This window comes from Cryptomeria japonica, chromosome 3, assembly GCF_030272615.1.
Source record: "Cryptomeria japonica chromosome 3, Sugi_1.0, whole genome shotgun sequence".
NCBI classification, from domain to species: domain Eukaryota; kingdom Viridiplantae; phylum Streptophyta; class Pinopsida; order Cupressales; family Cupressaceae; genus Cryptomeria; species Cryptomeria japonica.
In genome coordinates, this window is record NC_081407.1 from 679172056 (window position 1) to 679191230 (window position 19175).

Sequence of the window (19175 nt, forward strand, 5' to 3'; positions counted from 1 at the left end):
CAATGGTAGAGATGTGGAAATCCCATCATATATTGTTCGAAGTGCAAAGTTGGTGGGAGGTACTCAAGGCAATGTACAAAAAACATAATGGTGCACGACTGTGTGTCTTCTTAAGATAAGAACTCATTAATGCTCTGGCACAAGATGATACATTGACATTATGTGGCTATCGGTGGTTGCAACCAATTTTGGGAGATCAGAGCCTGTCCTTTTGACTACTTTCTAACTGAATGACCAACGAATTAATGAAGCACACATCCCAGGAAGAATGTTAGGTTTCTCCCTCAACTGCAACAACACAACAATGTAACTTTTAGTAAAAATGACAGTTAGGGTAAGATTTTTCTTGGAGGTAGTCCGAAGCTTGTTGCATCCTAATTTGCTATAAAAGGATACCAAGGCTACCTAGAAAAAGGGGACACAATTTTTCTAGCTAAACTCTGGCAAAATTAATACAGGTCTTTGTCTTAGCAATTTCTAAGTCAAATGTGAAGTACCTATAACCTTCTGATAGAGAAATGAAATATACAGTCCAGAGAATTTAAACTTAGACTTGTATTGTCTATGTGTCATTGTACTAGTGTTTATTCCATTTAAGTAATCAAGGATCACTTATTTGAAATGATTTGCTAGGCATCTAATGAAGTTGTTTTTAGTCTTTTTCTCAAGGAGGAAAATATAAATTTACTTTAAACAAAGTCATTGATATCAGTACTTTTGGTGTGGATTGGATGATGAAGTCTGGTGCAGATTAGGACTCTGTATATGTCAGGCATATTCAGAGTTAACAAATCATGAATTTGTGATTTATGTATTAGTTTCTTTTGTCAGGTTGCATTCTGTTATAGATGACTTTGTTGCCTAGATAAGGCACTGGTTTACCAGTTGGGTCTTTGGGTGTCTTTTGTGATCCTATTCAAAAGACAAAAACAACTTTCCATTTAGGTTTAGTTGTACTGGTCAGTAAGGGAAATTTGTAGGAATTTACACTAGTTTCTTGCAAAACGTTTAATATTTTTGTGAGAAAATAGTCTTAAAGGGTTCACCTGCCCAAGCTTTTATAAGCTTAAAGTGTAGGAGGTTTCCTAAGTCTGGAACCTCATATTGTTGTCTTTATTTCAAACTTTTGTTGTTCTATTCCATTGCAGCACAGAGGCAATAGTTTTCACTTTTCAAGAGAAGGAACAAAAGTTTTCAAAATGGAGAACAACAATGCCTAAATGATTTTAGAAACTATTTGTGATTTATTGTTTCTCTCATGGCTATATATTTATTGCTTGATTTGAAGGAAACATATGTTACTCATATTTTGTTGAAGCAATGAAGTGTTCCAATGATTAAGAGACGAAAGTTGTATTGATGTTTAGCATCGTAAATTGTAACCATTGCAATTTACACCTCATGTTTGTGCTCTTACTTTAGCATGTCCTATCTCCATCTCGTCTCTAGGTTCGGTTTGACTATATTCTCCAATTTTGATGTCATGAATACTCTTTGGTGGGTGATCCCTTTCCCCCTTTCTCTTTTTTTTGGTCCTATCTAAAGAAGGACTAGGGTGTGGGATTCTCTGGTTTAGACCAGGGCACCCCAAAATGCCTTGGCCCCTCTCAAATGGGACCCAATTTGAAATGGCATAGGTTTTATATCTCCTTAATTTCATTTGATCCCTTGAGCTACACATGACCATTGGAGGTTGACCTAATTGGTAATTCACCTAGGGAACCCTATATAAAAAAACTCTCAATTCATTTTAAATCTAAGATTTCATCCATAACATTCATGCATCCATGAAATATTTCATCATTAAGCATTTTCAGAGATTCAAGGTTGCATTTCATCCTTCAAGCATTATGGAGAAAAGTTATATCAATATTCAAGCAAGAATGTGTGTGTGATTAGGTTTTTCATGTTCATGTGTTTGTCATGCCATTGTATTCAATTTTTGTGACTACATTCAAATAGAATTGCATCATCATCAACAATTGTAGATCTAAGGTATATCTCCTTAACATTTATTTCAGTATTTGCATTATTCCATTCAAGGTTATTTCCTAAACTAGGGTTTGACTTAGGAAAACCCCTATCCATAGAATCTCTCCCTTTCTTTATGTTCACAAGAAATAGGTGCATGAGTTGTAATTAGGAATTTTGGTAGTGTCAACAATGATGAATAAGTTCACCTTTCAATCATGGAAAATTTGGACATGCGGAGGACTAGGGAAGATTTGTGCTACCTAGTCCCAAAAAACTAGGTTAAACTTTGGTTAAAAAGTTCTAAACATCTTATTTTGCCCAAATCTCAGTTGGTGGCTCCATGGGACATCTATATCTTACTGTTTCTATCAATTTACCTCAATTATCTGTCATTTTGCCTTAATATCACAACTACATTTTAAATTCAACTAAGAAAGAGGATAATCAACCCCAACTAGTGAATCCAATCAAATTATCAGACCTTTCCCCATTGGGGATTGAGCCTAGATCTATTGGGTTCAATCATATTTCAATGTAGTGGTATTAATTGGGTTATTTAGTTGATTTACTTGGTAAAATCCTAATTCCCAATTTCCACACTATTACATGATGTAACTCATTTGAAGGATTGATATAAGTCTTGGATATCTTTGGGTGTGGAGTTTTTCCCAAAAGGGGTTTTCCATGTAATCCTTGAGTTATGGTTTGCATTTATTTTGTTATCCATTTCCATCTATGATTTATTGCTATCTGTTAATTTGGAAGCATAAAATTATCAACATAATTTCACTGTAAATTTTTAACTTATTTTAAAATTTGGTATCAGAGCCAAATTGTCTTAGTTTGAGAAGGGGATGTCTTTGGGAGTGTGTTGTTTTTCTTGTAGTTTTAGATTCAATGCAATAAGAGATCATGGTTAGCTCATCTCAATTGGACATTGAAAATTTTAATGATTTTGGATTTGACCTTCGGAAGCTAAAGATGGAGGATCTCTTGGAGGAAAGTGATCAATGGATTGTTGTTAATAAAGAGGAGAAACTGCATATTATGTCAGATGAGATTGGAATAAATTAGATAAAAAGGTGCACAACACTATTTGTTTATGTTTATCTGATTCCGTTATATTATACATTGCATTTAAATTATGGAATAGAATAGGAGAAATTTACCAAAATAAGAGTTTCATTAACAAGCTAGTTATGAAAATAAAGTTATATTCTCTTAAAATGAATGATGGAGACTCAGTTGTAGAACACTTGAACTCATTTAATCTAATCTTGAGTAAGTTTCAATTAATTAATGTAAAGATAGAGGAGGATAAATGTATTCTATTATTATGTTCACTACTAGAATCTTGGGATAATCTTATTCTTGCAATCAATGGTTTTTTTAGATGATCTAAAGTTGGATGCCCTTGTTGCCACTCCACTTTTAGATGAAATGAGGACTTCAAGGGGGTCTAAAGATTCATTACATGTATGAGGTAGAACTAACTTGAGAAAGGTAAGGACAAGAAGAAAGGTGAAAATGGTAAGTCTAAGGATCATTCTAAGTCTAAAGGAATTGTCTAAATCACTTGGTAAGAGTAGATTGAGGTATTGGAAATATGGTAAGTGGGGGCATCTCAAAAAGGAATGTAAGAATAAAATAATAATGATGATGATTCCTCTACAAATAAATCCTCTAATAATAAAGTTGTTTATGCTTTTATTATTTATGCTAATACGACTTATGATGACTCAAGTAGTTAGTACTTTAGGTGCATCCTACCGCATGACTCCTCATAAGGAAAGGTTTCAACATATTTAGCTTATGATGGTGGGGAATTTTTCCTCAAGGATAGTAGCACATGGAAAATTGTAGGCCAATGGGAGGTAAAATTGATTTTCAATGATGGAAGGGTTTAAACCCTTAAAGATGTATTGCACATGTCCTTGGGTTAGCTACAAATTTAATTTGTGTATCTAAAGCAAACAATTAAGGGGTTCTTGTTACTTTTCAAAAAAGTGGTTGTAAGTTAAGAAAAGGGAATTTGGTTTTAGCTAAGGGTAATAGGTGTGGCACCCTATTTAGGGTTGATGCTTCTATTTTTTTTTAACTCTATTAATGTAACAAATAACTCTGTATCATTATGTCACCACAAGATGGGCCATATTAGTGAAAAGGGTCTTAAAACCATCACAAATAAAAAAGATGTTGATGTTTTGTTTAGTTACTTTGCTTATTTTGATTTCTACGAACATTGTGTGTATGTAAAGTAATATAGAGTAACTTTTAAATTTGGAAGTACTAGAGCTAAACAATTTTTGGAGGTAATTCATAGTGATATTTTTGGTCCCATTGATGTACCATCTATATGTTTCCTTTATTTATGATTATTCTAGATATTCATGGATTTAGACTTTTTGAAGGAAAAATCTACCATTTTTTTATATTTAAAGAATTTAAGACACTTGTTAAGAAATACACATAGAAAAGTAAAGGTTTTAAGAATAGATAATGGTGGTGAATTTTTATTTAAGGTTTTTGATGATTGTTGTAAGAATGCAAGAATTGTTAGGCGAAATCCAACTCCATATATCTCACAAAAAAGTCAAGTCACAAAGAGGATCAATAGGAATTTAATAGATAGAGCTAGAAGCATGTTAAGTAGTGCAAATCTTAAACAACATTTTTGGGCTGAAGCAATTCACACCGCTTGTTATCTAGTTAACAAATCACCTACTTTTGTTCATGTTGATAAAACTCCCTATGAGGCATGGATAGGTAAATGACCATCAATTTCTCATTTTTGAGTTTTTTGCAATGAGGCATATGTTCATGTTCCTAAAGAAAAACATTCTAAACTTGGTTTCAAAGCTAACAAGTGTGTTTTTGTGGGTTATGGCAAAAAAATTAAGGGTTATAAGCTTTAGGATCCCATAGCAATGAAATTGATATATTCTAAGGATGTAATTTCTAGGGAGCTAAAGGAATTTAAAAATGATGAACAACCTTAGATGAAGCCTCCAAAATAGCGTGTTTTGATATTAAGGTTGAACCACAGAAAGATGTAGAGGTAGAACAACCTTGACTATATCCGTACCTATTAATACGTTTACATTGTCTAGTGGATCTTCTTTGAGGTGTAACAAGATTCTTTGGTTGTTCATCTCTAGGATTCTCTTCTAATCCTTGTTCTTCACCTTCATGTTCATCAAGTTGTTCTACATGTGCATCTTCTAGCTTTCATTGTGTTTTTTCTTTATCTTTTATTGACAACAAACCTATATTTGTGAAAGAGGTCTTATATTCAGATGAGGTGAGGCTTAGTTAGAGACAATGAAAGATGAAATAAAGGCCTTGGACAAATGTGACATGTGGGATCTAGTTAAGCTACCTAAGGTGAGGAAAGCCATTGGATGCAAATGGATATTTAAGAAGAAATTTAGGGTAGATGGTAAGTTGAAATGATACAAGGCTCAGTTAGTGGAAAAATGTTACTCACAAGTTGAGGGAGTGGATTTTGGCAAGATTTTTTCTCCCATGGCTAAACTAACCTCCATTAGAATTCTTTTATCTATTGCTACAAATGGATGTTAAAACAACTTTCTTACATGGGGATCTTGATGAGGAAATATTTATGAAACAACCTCATAATTATATTGTGAAGGGACAAGGACACTTGTTTTGCAGGTTAAAGAGAGCTTTGTATGGTTCAAAGTAGTCAACAAGAATGTGGTATTAGAAATTTGATGCTTTTACTTTGAATCGTGACTTTGTTAGAAGTGAAGAAGATCAGTGTTTATTTTAAATTAATTAATGATCGACTATTGATCATTATCCTTTATTTTGATGATATGTTAGTGGGTATGGAAATCAACAGGGATTGGGATAACATAGAATTATGGTTAAAAGTCAACAAAAGTATGTTAACACTATTTTGTAGCTTTTTTCCATGCACGATTGTAAATCAATTAATATTCCCTTTCCAGTTAGCAGTAAGCTATCTCTAGAACATTGTCCTAAAACAAATGATGAACTTGAAGAGACGTATAAAGTTCCATATGTTGGTGTTCTAGGAAGCCTTATGCATGCTATGTTCTATACAAGACCAGATATTGCTCAAGAAGTGGGAGTTCTTAATAGATTTATGAAAAATATTGGTAAAGAACATTGGAATTATGTGAAAAGGGTTTTTCATATATTTACATGAGACTTCTAATCATTACATTTTTATTTATTGTGGATCTAATGATATGAGTGGGGTAATTGATTTGCAGGGCTTTGTTGATTCAAATTTTGCTGGTGATGTAGATTGTAGAAGATCAATAAGTGGCTATGTGTTTATTCTATTTGGAGGATTAGTTAGTTGGATGAAAAGAAGACAACCTACAATTGCATTGTCCATTATAGAGGCAAAGTGTATGAATAAGAAACATTCTTGTAGGGAGGCAGTGTGGTTAGAGAGATTGTAGTTAGGTATTGGCTTCAGTGTAAACAACTAAGAATTAGATGTGACAGTTAAAGCACCATATGTTTGGCTAAAAACCCAATATATTATGCCCGCACAAAACACATAAATGTCCAAGATCACTTTCTTTAGTAAATGGTTGAGGGTGGTAGAATCATGTTACAAAAAGTAGATACTTTGGCAAATTCTCTTACAATTTACTAAACTAGTAAGCACATAAAAATTTCGTTAGTGCAAAGAGGCCATGGGCATTACCTCTTCTGAAGTTTGATTTGTTTAGTTTCCCTTTATGTTTTATGCAAGGTGTTCAACAAGTAGTAGAATGTTGAGAAAATGCCTCACCATTGTTGTTGCTATATTTGAATTTAATTATTATTTGGAAAATTGTAAATATCTATTGGTTGCCATGAAAGTTGCTAAATACAATTATGACAAATTGTAATATATCTTTTAATTGTCAAAATAGTAAAATCATGAAAAAGGGGAAAGTTAAATGAAAGTGTAGATAAGATAAATAAGATCTTTCAAAAGGTAGATAAAATCACAAGTTGAAAGAGGAAGTTTTCGATTTTATTGTGAATTGTATCTAAATGGTTTTAGAAACCATTTGTGGTTTGTGGTTTCTCACATTCCTATATGTTTAGTGTTTTAGTTGAAGGAAACAAATGCTATTCACATGTTGTTGAAGCAATGAAGTGTTGTAGTGATGCAAAGATAGAAGTTGTATTGAGTAACTCACTTGAAGGATTAATAAAAGTCTTGGAACTCTTTAGGTGTGGAGTTTTTTCCTAAAAGGATTTCTCCATTTAATTCTTGAGTTATAGTTTACATTTTTTTTTTTATCAATTTCCATCTATGATTTATTGCTATTTGTTTATTTGGATGTATAAAATTATCAACATAATTACACTATAAAGTTTTATCTTGTTTTCAATATTAACTTAGTTTTGATCTATCATAGAAATGATGCAAAAGGAATTTTTTGCCTAACCCACCCATTCCCACAATGGCAACAAGTCCAATATCAAGTTTTTTATGAAACTAATAATTTTCTCCATCTCGTGCTCTAACACCACTGCTAGTGAATCTTTCTTCAAGATACTCCATCTTCTGAACTTTGGTCCTCTTTATCTTTCAGATGTTTGTTGAGAGATGAATTAAATGAAGATAATCATGAAAAATCTTGATCTCCCATGCCTCTAAAAATAGTAGAGCTAATCCTATCCTCGAGGTCTTTAACCCTCTTCCCCATCTTATATTGAAAGACTAGTTGTGTAAAATTGCACAAACATGATTGACTGACATTTGTATACAAATTATCAACAACACTCTCATCAATTATATCATACGCATCAAAAGCAATATTCCTCACTTCTACCAGTCATTCTTTCACATCATCATCATTCCCACTTTGGCATCATCATCATCATCATCCCATATATGAAAATACAAGTAATGGCTAGAACATAGTACCACATAAGACATGAATCAATCTAATTCATTTTACATAAATCTAGGCCTTCCTTTCACATCATCATCATTATGCTTTCCTACATTAACACTATCCTCACTATTTTGAGTTAGGATGGGAGAGGTAGGACTATTTAGTTATCCTAGCATATTTTCTTAAGGCACATAGTCTCAAAGAGTATGTACAAATTACTTAAACAAAATTTTGTTGTTTGAAAAACATGGGTAGACCTTAACCCTAATTAAAATATAAAGAATAAAATTTACCAATATTGCTCTAGAAGCCTCTTTTTGTTACAAATTTTGGGAGTTGAAAGATTAATGTACTCACAATTAACAAAGTTTTGATTTTTATTGCTATCCAATTCTACTCTAAATCTAGTCTATAACAAACCAAACATGAAAGTTGGAATTGTTATTATGCTTGCCAACAATGTGGCAAGATTGTAGCACATCAAGTCTACCCATGTTTTTCAAACAACAAAATTTTGTTTAAGTAATTTGTACATACTCTTTGAGACTACGAGCCATAAGACAACATGCTAGGATAACTAAATAGTCCTACCTCTCCCATCCTAACTCAAAATGGTGAGGATAGTTTTTATGTAGGCCTTCCTTTCACTTAATATTTGAATCTACATGGACGTAATGTTATATTTATAGATTTATACTATTCAAAGGCAAGTGGAGAGTTGGGAACAAGTTACAAGGTGATGAAGACTTTGAGTTGTACAATACAACTATATTAAAAGTTTTAAATTAATTAACATTATATTGTAGGTGGAAACATAAAGTTCAAATTGACTTGTTGACATAAATGGTAGCTATTTTGTTTTATTTTATTTACATTTTTTAAAGTACGTTGGGCATAGCTTGTAAGTAGTGATGATTTTGTAAGCAGGAAAAAAAAGTATTTGAAGTAATTCATTAGTAGATTGCACCCATTAAAATTACAATTTAGTTTGTTCATAAGCAAGTAGAAATTTATAGATAATGAGAAGTTTGAATGGAAACAAAAAGCTTGAATTGATTGATTAGTGAATGACATCCACTTTGAAAATGAGTAGGGGAGAAGGTCCAATAGTTGTGAGATATTTGTCATATTATGATCTATTAGTAAAATATATTATCATTATTATAGTTAAATATAAAAATATCAATAAATATACACTATAGTATAATTGAGTACCATATGATTAGTTGTTTCAATTTAACTTGACATATGTCATTGATACACATAAACGTTTAAAACTACTTATCATCTCATATATGAAAATACAAGTAGTGGCTAGAACATAGTACCACATAAGACATGAATCAATCTAATTCATTTTACATAAAAATTATAAATTAATTTTATTCTACTATTAAAATAAAATTGTATGTCTTTATCATCATATTAAATAATTTAAACATGTACACTTTATACAATATTAATGTATAATTTCTAATCCTAAACAAACTTGAAATTAATTTTTAATGAACAATTTATATTCTTAATTAATCGTATTTTAAAAAAACATTTACAATTATGCAGTCTTCTTTTAATATTGTTGTGGATTGGCTTCTTTAGTTTAAAATTGTCTTGGGAGCAACTCAGGGTTTGGCATGCCTACATCATGATATCAACACAAATATTAATATTTTAGATTCAATCTATGAACCTAGGTTCCCTAACTTTGGCCTAGGAAAGATATGAGGAGACTTTGGACGTCTTCATTTCATCTCTTCGATTCTAACTCATGTTATGCTACAAAACATGACATTAAAACTCTATTTTATATTTCAATGCTTTGACATTTATTAAAATTACTTTGTGTTAAGGTATTCATCTTACGATTACTCCTTTTAAAATATTTTTTAGTGTTGTTTTTCAAAATCCTATTATTTTTAAATTCATTAAAGCATTTTGATCTTAAAGCATGAAAACTACAAGCATTTTGATATTTAGTGATAGTTGCCAATTAAGATGGTACTCAATTGCTTTTAGTTGTCTTAGCTGATTTGCTCTTCTATGTAATGTCTATTTGTTTCATTCAAGTCTTTTATCTTGGAAGTGCTTCCTTCAAGATTTTTTCTCTTGTACATTCTTTTTCTTTTAATTAATATATGCATTTTTCAATAAAAGATGAAATCTACAAGCTTTAGAACATGGTCAAGACTCTTTGGAACTCTATTGAGTATTGTTAACATTTTGATTATAATTCAAATCTACTATTCTAAGATCGTTCTTTTTTCCTATATTTATGTTGGGCGAATGCTTTGTAATCAAGTAACTGATTACAAAATGATGGATTCAGCCACAGTTATGATGAGTTTGTATCTCTCCTCACAAAGGGGAGGTTGCCTTCTTATTTCTCACTTTAATTTTAGCTAGTATCTAAACTAACACTATATACACTAACTTATTTGGGTGTTACATGCATCAAATTCTCTTATTTCAAAATAGATGTTCCTCCTATTTTCTTATTTCAGAATAGTTATTTCTCTTCTTACAATATCTTCAAATCACAAACTTGTAATAATTACAAAATATTTAATTCAACAAGATACTAATTGAAGCAATAATAGCCAATAATAGTCAACTTATACAAAAGAGTAACTGAGAATATACCAACGATTCCTAAGTGATAAATAAACTCATGCAAGCTTAAAGTCTTTTCTTACTTCTCCAAGTCGCTTACAACAATAAAATTATGATATATGAATAGCTCAATGTCTCTCACATACACCGCAATCTAAACTACTCTGAGCAAATAATAGGATACATCCCAAAGTCCAAATATCAAGAACTTCAAATATAATGATGTAGCTCAAAGTCTACAAAATCATATTTGATTACCTTTAAACAATTTTCTTCTACATAATACACAATTCAACCAATATAAGATAATGCAATGAGAAGGATGTAAGAACAATTTCACCTCATAAACACATTTAATCCAAGATATAAATTGGATGCTAATTTGTTTTCTTTATTGACCAAAACTTGATTTACAACTTAAGCACGAAGTCTCAAAATGCTCTTCAAACTAGTAGAGTTTTGATGCATAAATTAAAAATGATTATTTAAAATGAGGCTTCCTCCTTTATATAGAGGAAATCACTAAGCAAAAATTAGAATTTAATAACTACTTTGACTTATTCAATAATACAATCCGATTTTATTTAGGACTTTAACTACCTTTAAATGACATTTCATATATACAAAAAGACATGTAAAATGTTGATATCAAAACTACAAAAACTAGAAAGCATGAAAAATAACTAAGTGACCAGAGGTATGCATCATCATCAACTTCATTATTTTTGAAGGATTCCTTGAATCTTTGAATGACAGTGTGCATCTTTGATTCATTGGGTCTCAAAGTATGACTTGAGATGGCAAGAACTTGTGAGATTGAATCTTCAATGTTGATATATCCTTTCTTGTGCCTTTTCAAGATTGTTTCCAAATTGTCTAGGCTCACTTGAAAATCCATTAACTTTTTAATAGAGGATGTAAAATATTTTGCCTCAATATCATCTTGAATTAGCGAACTAAAATCTTGAACAAAAGTGTCAATGAGAAGAGTTTTCTTATTTTCATGTAGTAGCTTGCAAGGGAGTTATGAAGCCTTGGTAGTAATATCAAGTTCTTTATCTTCACATTCTTCTTGCAAATTCTTTATCAATTGTTCAAGAATGTCTTTGTGATGTATCATTGCTTCCCTCTGCTGAATGTGCATTCTCTTGGTGGGAATCACTCTATTGTCCACCAGTATTTCCAACTTGAAATCCTTGAGATTTATCCAAGCTTCAAGGTATTTTCCTTGTATTTGTAGTTCTTTTGAGAGAAGATCTAGTGTTTAGCTCAATTGAAAACTTCACACTTTCCAAGTTGTCCAATAACTTTATTGAAGAACTCAATAGATGTGTTCCTTGTGACATCATTCCTTCAATCCACATGTAGACCGTCCTTTGCTATTGTATACACTAAAATTTGGTCTGGAGAGAATTAATTAAATACAAGTTATTTAATTAATAATTTCTAAATTATTCTACTTATAAAAAAATTAAAAAAATTAATTATATAGTTCACTTTTCCTTAATTCTTTCTACCATAAATCATTTTATCCCTTTTCTAATTAAATCAATAAATTTAATTAATTTGTTTTATTTAATTACTTCTTCCCACTTTAATTTGAATTTATTAAACACATGACTCCTAATCCTAAACCACCTAACCTAACCCCCTTCTAGCCTAACCTACTGTCTAACCTTGGGTTGAACTAACCGTATCCCCTCCAACTTTCTTATCCTAACCTCCTATGGAGTGTCCCTTCTCTCTTGAAGACATATGACATCCTTGGCACATGTCCTTCCCCTTATTGTCATTTTCCCTCTTGTTGGCATTTGCTAGAGATTCTTTTCCACTTGTCCTTCTAAGGATGTCAAGTTTCACGTCTCCCAACCTCCTCTCTAACCTCTTCATTTCCAACCATCCATCTCTCCAGATTGAATCCAGACCGTTGAATCTTTTCACCTCAGCTCATGTCTTGTAAAGGCTTTAAATACCCCCAATTTGCATTCACGAGCTCCTCTCCTGTATTTTTATTCCTACATCTTTTATCTTACATCACTAATCTTGTATTCTCAATCTAATATCTTGAATCCATTTAGCATAGTAATTTACATTTGCATTGTAGCATAGTCATATCATATCAATCATGTAGATCACAACATCATATTGTAGCTACTCATTCTTTGGGTTGTCATCTTGGGGATTTATGCTACTGAGAGCCACATCAATAGACCCATAAGGTCCTTGGAGATAGAGGACAATGGAATGTCATTGGGTAGTATTTATTTATATTGTTTATTAGTTGAATTCCCCAATATAATGTTTCATTGATGTATGTTAGATGCTTTTAATTGATTGTCTAACATTCTAGCATACATTTTTCTGGCACCCACCATGAGGCCCTTACCCCATTTTTAATATTTTCTTGCAGGTTTTCACTGGTAAGTTAGCTCAGAGAAATAGTTTAGCCCATATACTACAAATATCAACACATACACTACAAATACTAGCATATCAGATCTCTGTTTAGTGCATACATGGTCCAAATGAGTGCATCCACCTTATGTTTCTGCACATCCATAAGATCTGATTTTGTTTATGTTTTAATATTTTTTTAGTGCATATAAGTAGTAGATTAGAGCTTAAGAGTCTTATTTTAGTACATAGATAGGTTTAAGTAGTGCATAGAATGTAAAATTTATCGCATAGACTCTCTGTTTTAGCGCATCTATGTTTATTTCTAGAATTTTAAAATCTTGAGACTAATCAACATCTTTCTATTTTGCAGGTACAAAATAAGTTGTCAAAGACTCAAATATAAAATTACTAACAATATCTGTACTGGTTGGAGCTATTTTGATGTGTTAAATCAAGAATCTAGTTTAATTGGGAGGTTAAAGAAGAACATGTCTTTTATGTCTGAGATGATAGGTGAGTATGCTTTTCCCTTCATTAGGTGATCAAAAAACTAGAGTCATCACTTTTCATTTTAGTAATGCAATACCTTAGAAGGCCTTCCATCCCAAGTAGCCCATAAGGATAGGTGAGAGGGGAATGACCTAAGTGGGAATAGCTAAAGCCAAGTTCATCCAACCCATTATAAAATAAAAGTGGTCTTGATGAAAATTGAGATCAACGACAATGCTCAAGAATAGATCTCCTCTGTAACTTCAGGTATATCAAACCTTGGTTCTCAAGGCTAGGAGACCTCTTAATGGAGTTTATATCATGACACTTTGAACAGATGCCCTTACTAGAACCATTAGAATACAAGCCACATTTTAAGCCTTGGTGTGATAATTATCAGTGCAAGGGGCTAACAAGTTTTCCCCCTAAGACACTCACCATCAGGCTCCTTGGAGGAAAGGTAGAAATCCTTGGCTTTGCATAGGCTACTTGTAGCCTTCTGGGGATAGGGTGAATGGGCCCTCCTTCTAGTCCTAGAGGCCCTACATGCCACCTCTCAACAATGATAATAGTGGGTATCCCCTCTTAGAGTGCCTGCACTTGTGTCACGAAGATTTCAAGTTGTGGGTTGAGTTATTACATTGCATCTAATCCTTAGGATAAAACTTGTTTGAAGTGTCTTCTATGTGTTATTCTCGTGTAAATTTGGGATTTATTTGAGCCTTGAACATACACTCAATGTTTAGATCATAGGGAAAAAAAATGTTTGAATACCTATTTCTGTGTTTGCACCATTAATCAGAAAATCATCTATTAAAACACAAAAAATTTCAATTTGAAATGAGATTAAATTGTTAAAACATTAAACAATCAAGACAGTTTACCACATTAACCCAACATAATAGCACATAAACCAAAAATATTAGCGTATTCAATTAACATAACAACGCATAGATTGAACATAGTAGCACATATACTAGACATATTAGCGCATAGACTAGGCAAATTAGCATATAGCATAGGTAGATTAGTACATAGACTTGATAGATTAATACATAAGAAGAACAAAATAGTGCATTAAAGGAACAAAATAACACATAGATTAAACAGATTAGCGCATTCCCAATCTGTTCTAGCACATACACTCATTCATACCCCAGACAGAGAGCAAAAAATGACACTTGTCAGAAAACAAATTTCAGATTCAAATACTCCTTTTAGAGTAGAATTTGTATTCACCATCACATGATCAATTCCAAAATTGATAAAAACTGGTTTGACAAGTGAATCTTTTCAACATAATTGAGATCAAACATTTTAAATGCGTATTTATTATCCATTTAATCTCTGATTTTTTAGCATAGTTTCTTTATTATCCTTAATCGCGAAACAAGGGCTTTTAAATTATATTAACTTAGTCTTATCAATAGGATCTCTCCTATTTGACTTTGTTAATTCACATTAAACTTACACTCTAAAAAAGGATCAAATCTTAACAATCTCAATCACTTGTATGCTAGTTTTGACCAAAGACCAGAGGAGATTAAAACAACAGAAACAAAAACAAAAATCCACAATGATAGATGAAGAAAATCCTTTCTTTCATAGATATAGATCATGTGATCAAGATGATGATGATGAAGAAATAACCAAGGAGACAATTAAAGAAGCACAACAATATGCCAGATTTGGTAAATTCATGGAAATGGTATTGGAAATTGACAAAGAAAAGTATTTTCAGATGTTGGCAAACTTGGATAATAAATTACCTCATGACTTTGATGTAACATGATTAAGACAAACCGAAGGGATAAGTGAAACTCGAAACAATATAGATCAAAACAATGACACTTGAACTCATGATGATAGGAGCAAGAACCACAGAAATAGCGAAACAAGGAATAACATAGATAATCCCCTTTCAACACTCACACAACAAATACAAGCACTCCAACAAAAAATCCAAGATATGCAAAGGGGAACCACAAAGAGATATTCATTGGAAGATATTTTCCTCGATCCATTTGACAGAAGTTTAAACATGGCACCTTTCCCACCAAATTGCAAAATTCTCGAATATGATAACTATAATGGTAAAACAGATCCGTAAGATTATGTGAGAGAATTTGGCACAACAAGCATGAAATTTGCACACAATGAGACCTATCTAATGAGATTATTTCCAAGAATCTTGGGTGGGCAAGCCATGGAGTGGTTTTCAAAACTTTCATCAGGTATTAGATCATTTGAGGAACTGGTAGACAAATTCGTATCTTAGTATTCATACATCATTGAATGCAAAGTAACCATGCTTGATCTATTTAACATGAAACAAAAAAATGGAGAATCTTTCATTGCATTCAGGAGTCTATTGTTTTCTATATATCCTCATGAATTACCAAAAGAAGAGAAAATGGACATTTTCATTGATAATCTAAAGAGTGAAATGAATTATAGACTCAAATTACATTTTCCACCTAGTTTCAATAAATGAATTGAAAATAGAGTCGAAATTGAAGAAGCCTTGATGAAGAAAGGGGAAATAAATATTTGCAAAGAAGGGGGAAATTGTTCCAACAATAATAATGTATACGATAAAAAATGATGATGATAAACTTATTGTAAAACCATAAAGATCCAACCACAAGAAATCCTAGTTCTACAACCAAACATTCACCATACACCAATGAAGATACCTAAAAACATGCAAATCAATAAATGAAACAATATTACCATTCACATGCCAAGTAGGATTTCAATCTCCATTGATCTTGTTTGATATATTTGCTCTCAGATTTGTATGTGCACAAGAGCTCAACAAAGAATGGATTGTGGTTGTGAAGTTGCTTTGTCATAAGAAGGCTTGATAGATGAATTAAGTAGATGCATTAGGTGTTAGCAACAACATAGAAGTAAAACTAAGAGGGGGGGGGGGGGGTGAATTAGTTTTCACTAGATCTAAAAATTTAATCACAAATACAAATTTGATAAACTGCAACAATAACAAAGATAAGCAAATTAAAAGCACAACATATAACACCAAGATTTTGACGTGGAAAACCCGGATAAGGGAAAAACCATGGTGGGAACCTACCCACAATAAGATGATACTTTGCAGTAGTATGTGGAAATATTATAATGGGGAATGCACATGCATTCAGGCAGATTGCCTAGAGCACACTGCTCAAAAGATAATGACCCAAAATTCTACAACCCTCAGGGAAGTCTCACTGACCTACAACAAGATTCAGACTACAATCCAAAAGAAATGAACTACAATAATAGCATCTCCAAATGCCTGATGACAGTTTCGGTTAAGAACAAATGTCTACTCTGCAACACCAATATATCCTCAATCACAATACCAGAAGATGAATCCTTGTTCGCACATAAACCACTCTTTGATAATGCAAACACAACCTTGACACCTAAATTACATGACAATACCACCTATTTATACAAATCATCAACCTTGACAACAAGGTCGGCTAAACCCTCAACTCACAATTACAAAATTACATCACACGATACAAAGATCTACCATCGGGCCAATATAATGGTTTACATGACATAGCATGGACATAATTCAAATTTCCAAATGCTCAACTCCACCAGAAATCACGCCAAGATCAACTGCAACATGCTACACCACCAGAAATGTCACATAACATGAAGAACATCACCATATCAACAAAGTCACCAAAAAATTGCACAAAAATTAATGTGGATCAATAGGAAAAATAGGACATGATTAGGAAACACCAGCAAGCATGTTAGAATCATCAGAAATAGTTGCACCAACACCACTTATCAAATCTTAATCTATCAATGTTTGAAACTCAAGAACACAACCAATCCGCAACTGTCACGAAGAAAGATAACTTGCGGAGAACCAAATCACGAACCATTTGAAATAAAGGTACACAAGATCATCCCAAATAATTTCCCAAAGACTCAGACCTTGAGCTGATCACACAAGAATATATTGGAGGAAATACTAAACTCTCCAAAGCATTGATCAACAAACTGCAAAACTAGATCATATGATATGATCAATAAAGGTTCTCTAATCACCAAAATAAATACAAAAGAATATAGTGATACTAAAAATACTCCATACAACAAACCATGATCACAATGAACCAATCTGCAATCACCAAAGTAGGAATATGTTGACATCAATGACAACAACATATCCTAGCAACAACAATGTCCTACAATCTCACCCTTTGGCATTGATAGCAACATATGAATGTGAACAACAATCAATGCAAAGAAATAAGATATCTTTAGAAAACTCCCCCTAAGATAAAGCAGATAACATGATTTTTCACATGCTTCTCTCCCCCTTTGACAGCAATACCAAAGATCTCAAAATAGAAAATCAAACTCTCTCTCCCCCTAAAATAAATCATGATTTTCTCCCCCTTATACACATAACTAGACTACTCCACTAGAGGAGCAACACCAAGTCATCAATCCAGATAGAATGATAAGGCTTTGAGATCTACCAGATTGATGCAACTCAATGTATATAGTTCTCATTAGGAGGGGTGGATACTCCTAACTTGTCTCTCAAATAGACAAATATATCTACAAGCAAAGGCTTAGTTAAAATATCAATAATTTGTTCCTTTGTAGATACATACTCCAACTTCACTTTCCCTTCACTGACTTGTTCTCTCAAGTAATGATATTTGATTGATACATGTTTAGTCTTTGAATGTTGCACTAGATTCTTTGACATGTTAATAGCATTGGAATTATCACAGTATATGATAGTAGGCTGATCATAGATAACTCTGATATCCTTCAACATTTGCTTCATCCAAACTACTAGAGTGCAGTTATTAGCAGCAACAATATACTCAACTTCAGCAGTAGATAAGGATACTGAATCTTGTTTTTTACTAGCCCATGAAACCAATTTCTTACCCAAATAGAATGCTCCACTTGTAGTTCTCTTCTGGTCATCAACATCACTAGCCCAATCAATATCAGTATAAGAACATAACATGAAATCATAATCCACAGCTCCCTTCAAGTATTTGAATATCCTCTCTACAACAGTGACATGACTCACTTTCAGATTAGCTTGATATCTAGCAGCCATGCACACAACATGCATAATGTCCGGTCTAGTCTGAGTAAGATATAGTAGTCCACCAACCATAGATCAGTATAAATCTGATTATCTTTAGGAGATTCATCATTTTTGTATAATTTGCAACCAGTCACCATAGGAGTTCCAACCAGTTTGGAGTCATCTAATCCAAACTTCTTTAGAAATTCCTTCACATATTTAGTTTGAGATATAAAAATACCTTTTCCAGTTTGTTAAATTTGCAAACCTAAGAAAAATTCCATCTCACCTATCATAGACATCTCAAAGTCTTTCTGCATATCATTGGCAAACTTCATGCTCAAGTCATCATCTCCTCCGAAGATAATATCATCAACAAAGACTTCAATAATCAAGATGTTATCATTCTCAATCTTAAAGTACAGATTACTATCGACAGTCTCGTTGTTAAATCCCAATTTCAATAAATACTTATCCAATCTAGCATACCAGGCTCTAAGGACTTGTTTTAATCCATAGAGAACTTTATTCAGTTTACATACCATGTCTCCATCATCCGATAATGAAAATCCATCAGGTTCAAGATCACCATTCAAAAAGGCAGATTTGACATCCATCTGATATACCTTGAAATCTTTATAGGCAGCATATGCAAGCAACAATCTAACAACTTCAAGTCTAGCCACTGGAGCAAAAGTCTCCTCATAATCAATTCCTTATTTCTG